Consider the following 6,000-nt stretch of genomic DNA (forward strand, 5'->3'; position numbering starts at 1 on the left):
AGTGTGGTTGGGTTTATGTGCTATTCAGGAAGCCCTGGGTACTTCAATGATGAACAGAACAGAGGACACTTATGAGCAACTGCGGAGTAGTTAAAATGACTGATGGAGAAATATGGGGTGGTGTTCAGCCTCCGGTCAGGTCACTGAGGATAAAGGAAGGAGTAATTAAGATGGTTGGGTAATGCTTCTTGCAGAGAAGAAGCCTCTGCAGGCTATAAGCAGTCAGCAGGAATGGGGGTCAGGAAAGGGAATGAGGTGATTTGGAGAAGCCTCATTAGCATGAAAATGAAGGAAGGGGTGAGACACTGAACATGAACAGAGGCGCGAGCTGGTCAAGTGTTGCCACTGAGAAGGTTACAGCATTGAGGGAGTAATTTGCAACCCTTATGTTTGAATATCAAGATAGAATAAGAATCTATTCCAACTCTTCATATTGACTAATGACATTTTCTTTACCAGGACTCTGCTAATTGAGAAGGGAAAATGAATGTCAGCTCAATGCTAATTCCCTTTGAAATTAACCTTGACTGGCGGCCACAGTTGGAATTAGTTTTTCATCCCCCAAAGTTCTAAGCTATGCTGACACTCCTGCAGGAATTATAAGGACCCCATCTCCCATCTCTGTCCCAAGAGATTCCTCTTTGCATCCTGCTGAGTCAGAAAGAGATGGGAAAGCTGGCATGATCAGAGAGGGACTCTCTGCCTTGCCTGCTTGTGGCCATCCTCCGCCTTCAGCCTCTATGTTTCTCCTGACTCTTGAGTTGCAGCGTGAAGTGAGATGAAGAGGGTCTCCCTTCCCATAGGCGTATTCACCGGGTATTGGCCTTGCCGACAAGATGGTCTCAGCTTGAGGCCACATGACATCTGTGTCAGAATCACCTGGGGAGCATTGTTGAAAGTTGCTTTCTGGCTCCATCCTATACATTTTGGATCAGTATTCTTGTGGGAGCTGTGGAATCTGCTTTTTTTTTTTTTTTCTTTTTGTTTTGAGACAGGGTCTCAATTTCTTGCCCAGGCTGCAATGCAATGGTGTGATCATGGCTCACTGCAGCCTTGATCTCCACAGACTCAAGCAATCCTCCCACGTCAGTCTCATGAGTAGCTGGGACTACAGGCACGCGCCACCATGCCCAGCTAATGTTTATATTTTTGTAGAGATAAGGTTTTGCCATGTTGCCCAGGCCGGTCTTGAACTCCTGGGCTAAAGTGATCCTCCTGCCTTGGCCTCCCAAAGTGCTGGGATTATAAGTATAAGTCACTGTGCCTGGTTGGAACCTGCATTTTTTAGAAAGTTCCCTTAGTGATACCCTTTTTGTGTTCTTCAAGTCTGAGACTGCTCCTCTGGGACACACCTTCTCACTATTTTTATCTCGCCATCTGTTTCCTTCTCCTCACTCAGACCCAGCACAGCTTTGCAATACCCCAGGGAACTATATGCAAAATTGGTTCTTCTCCTTGGGCAGTGTGGCATTCCCCATTTATTCTTCTATAAGGATGAATTCCTTGTTGCAATTCTCATCCTTGCTTGTGTGAATAAAGGCTCCAGTATCATTTCCTAACTTGGGAAGAAGGGCAGGAGCCTGGAGGCACTTTAGCCTTGTAGGCCAGGCCTTTACCTGAGGCCACGATGGAAACAGACCTCAGAGGAGAGACAGCAACAGCCCACCATGCAGGGGCTGTGTCTGCACGCCTTCCTCGGCAGCACGGATCCACACTCCACAAACCTCCCCAGGTCTGCTGGCAAATCCCCTGCCCCCACTCGGCTGGTTGCTCTTTGAGGACAGTGGTGGTATTTGCTGGCATATTAGGCTTCTCCAGAGAAATGGAACCCATGGGCTACCTATATATCAAATCGATATCTGCATCTATAGTATCTTTCTACACATACATTTATCTAGCTATCTGGAGAGATGTTAAGGAATTGGTTCATGCAACTGTGGGATCTGACAAGTCCAAAATCCACAGACTAAGCAGTAGGCTGGAGATTCAGGTAAAAGTGGATTTTGTGGTCTTGAGTCCAAAGGCTGGAAGCCAGGCAGAATTTCTGTGTTGCAGTCCGGAGGCAGCATTCTATCTTTGGGAAACCTCAGTCTTTGCTTTTAAAGTCTTCAACTGATTGTATGAGGTCCACCCACATTATAGAGGGTCATCTGCTTTACTCAAAGTCTACCAATTTAAATGTTAATCACATCTAAAAATACCTTTACAGCAACATCTAGGCTGGTGTTGGACCAAACGTCTAGGCACCATAGTCCAGCCAATTGACACATAAAACAAACCATCACAGCTGGTTTGTTTCTGATCACTTTTTAAAGACCCCCCCGGCCAGGTGCGGTGGCTCACGCCTGTAATCCCAGCACTTTGGGAGGCCGAGGCGGGTACATCACAAGGTCAGGAGATTGAGACCATCCTGGCTAACATGGTGAAACCCCGTATCTACTAAAAGTACAAAAAATTAGCCAGGCGTGGTGGCGCGTGCCTGTAGTCTCAGCTACTCGAGAGGCTGAGGCAGGAGAATGGTGTGAACCCGGGAGGCAGAGCTTGCAGTGAGCTGAGATTGCACCACTGCACTCCAGCCTGGGCGACAGAGTGAGAGTCCAGCGCAAAATAAATTGATTTATTTTCCAGTGCCTGCTGCTGTCTTGATAGAAAAGAAAAAATCATTAAATATATAGAAAGGGCTTGAAAAAAATAAAAAAAAATGTAATCACTCTGTTGCCTGAACTCTGGGCAGAGTAGTAGGAGAGGAACCACGGGAGTTATGTAGTCCTGTCCCGAAGGATAGCATTTATTGTTGGTCGTTGGCATCTGCAGAGAACCAGAGAGGATCTATGCCCCATTCTCTCCCAGAGCAAGCAGAGTTTTCTTCTTTGGTGCCAGAAGTCTGATGAGTTAAGCCCTCCTAGGCGAGGAAGAGAAAGCCAGGTTGGCTGGCCGTCTGACGCTCTGCAGCTCTTGGCCCTGATATCTATTTGTACCTTGTGCTTTGAGAGATTAGCACTTACGTTTTCTGAAAGTGGAGTGCTGTTTCTGTGAATTCAATCAAGGTATATATTCTCTGCATGTGCTGCATGAAACTGCACTTAGCAATTTGCCACCTCTTCCAATTAAACTCTTTATCTCTTGGCGGGAAGGTGATAGCTGGAAGTGGCTCTTATTACAGGCAGAAATCTTGTGCGTTTTATTTTCCGAAATCATGCCCTGTTGTCTGAGCTGCAGGTTTGGATGCAAAATAAATTGGACTTTCTAAAAGAGCCTTGATTTTTTTTTTTCTTGCTATATGATAGCTATGTATTTAGGGAAAATCTGTTTGAGGCTTTTGCAAAGACATAAATGTGTGGTTTCATGCCAATGCATATAGGAGATGTGTGCTACCACTCTTCTGAAGCCTCTGGGGCTATTTGTGAGATCATGAGCTTCTCATTTATCATTCAGCCCTTTTCTGGTGGTTGACACTTCCTTGGAACTTTTCCTTTCTTCTAAGGGAGTGGAGAAAGAAAAGGGGGACATAAGAACCAATGTCTGTTATTAAGGACTATCAAGCACTTCACATTTGTTATCTCATTCAATGCTCACAACTATGAAATGGTTACCAATGTATATGAATGCCCCATTCTATAGATGAGAAAACTGAAGATTGGAGAGAATAACTTGCCTAAGGACTCAGCTCTTGGCATTGATATCTATTTGTACTTTTTGCTTGGAGAGATTAGCACTTGTGTTTTCTGAAAGTGGAGTGGAGTGCACTTTCTGTGAATTCAGTCGAAGTATATTCTGTGCATGTGCTGCATGAAACTGCACTTAGCAATTTATATGACATCATACTTCTTAGAGGATATTGCTGTTTTCTAGTTTCATTAAGAAAAAAATGGGCCAGGCTCAGTGGCTCATGCCTGTAATCCCAGCACTTCAGGAGGCTGAGGCAGGAGGATCGTTTGAGCCCAGGAGTTTGAGACCAACCTGGGCAACCTAAGGAGACTTTGACTCTATAAACAATTAAAAAGTTAGCTAAGCATGATGACATGTATCTGTAGTCCCAGCTACTTAGATGGCTGAGGTGGGAGGATTGCTTGAGCCCTCGAGGTGGAGATTGCAGTGAGCCAGGTTTGCACACTGTACTCCAGCCTGGGTGACAGAGTGAGACCCTGTCTCCAAAAAATAAAAACAAAACAAAACAAAAAAAAAAATAAAAAAACAGCACAAGGAAAGGATTTTGTCTCAGTTGTGCCTGCCTGATTATTGGTCAGGGTTCTAGCTGGCTGTAGCATGATCACGGGGTGACCTCTTTCCTCCTGCTTGGATATCAGAGTATTCCTTGCCTACATCATTCCGAGGTTGCTGGGTGGGCTGGATCAGGACAAAGAATGGACTTTGATCTCTAGCTCACTCTAGCTCTCAACATTTTATTGGACAAAATGTGAAACTGAACAACAAGAACGATTTAGTCCAGTGTACAAAAGAAGCCCTAAACCATATTGTTCAGGTAGGTCACATTTGCTAAGAGGCTGTTTTCCTGATAAAATAAGCTTTACAAACATGACACCTTCCCCCACTCCCCCACCCCCCACTATATTGCAAAAAATTTGGAAAATATAGTTGAAAAATAACCTTTCCCGTAATTACATCATTCACATTCCTGTAAACATTTTGAGATTATTGCCAGTGGTGTGCTGAAGTTGGCTTGAGCCAGCTTGGGAAAGCCGATTGTGTACAACTATCCCCCGTTCTATGTTCAGAGACATAGTGACAGCATGTTGGCAGCTAGAAATGCCACGGGGGGAGGACTCAGAGCGCAGCAACTGGCACATGCCAACAAACCAGATACAAACCAAAGGCTTAAAACAATTCAACACACCTCACCTTCCAACCTTTTTCTCTGTTTTAAGCCTAGTGTATCTAAGTTTTCATTTAACATAAAAGCACAAACATTTCCTCTTGGTATTAAAAAAAACTTATAAACACCATTTTTTAAAATTTTTTATTTCAATAGGTTTTGGGGAACAGGTGGTGTTTAGTTACATGAATGAGATCTTTAGTGGTGATTTCTGAGATTTTGGAGCACCCATCACCCAGTGTATACTGTACCCAATGTGTAGTCTTTTATCCCTCAACCCCCTCCCACCCTTTCCCCCAAGTCCACAAAGTTCATTTGTATCATACTTATGCTCTTACATCCACATAGATTAGCTCTTAATTATGAGCAAGAACATATGATGTTTGGTTTTCCATTCCTGAGTTACTTCACTTAGAATAATAGTCTCTGGCTGGGCACGGTGGCTCACGCTTGTAATTCCAGCACTTTGGGGGACCGAGGCAGGTAGATCACCTGAGGTCAGGGGTTCGAGACCAGCCTGGCCAACATGGTGAAACCCATCTCTACTAAAAAACACACACACACACACACACACAAATTAGCCGAGCGTCTTGCATGCCTGTAATCCCAGCTACTCAGGAGGCTGAGGCAAGAGAATCACTTGAACCTAGGAGGAGGAGGTTGCAGTGAGCTGAGATTGTGCCACTGCAATCCAGGCTGGGTGACAGAGTGAGACTCTGTCTCAAAAGATAATAATAATAGAATGATAGTCTCCAATTCCATTCAGGTTGCTGTGAATGCCATTATTTTGTTCCTTTTTATGGCTGAGTAGTAGTCCATGGTACATATACACCACATTTTCTTTATCCACTCATTGATTGATGGACATTTGGGCTCGTTCCATATTTTTGCAATTGCAAATTGATAAGAACCAATTTTTAATAGAAACAAAATTCTTCACAGAATAGATGTACCATAAAATATTTAGTGTTTTAAATTATGACATTTACCTTCCAATTATTAAAAGTTGTGCGTTAGCAAGCATACTTATGTACATAGATTCCAGAAATAGACTTACCCAGAAAGTCTATCCATGAAACTATTTTACAGACCATAAAACTGGGATGCAGGGAGTTCTGTGGCTTCTTATGAGTGTGCCTTGTGTTTTTCCTAAGCAGAAAGCCCAG

This window comes from Macaca nemestrina, chromosome 13, assembly GCF_043159975.1.
Source record: "Macaca nemestrina isolate mMacNem1 chromosome 13, mMacNem.hap1, whole genome shotgun sequence".
Taxonomy (NCBI): domain Eukaryota; kingdom Metazoa; phylum Chordata; class Mammalia; order Primates; family Cercopithecidae; genus Macaca; species Macaca nemestrina.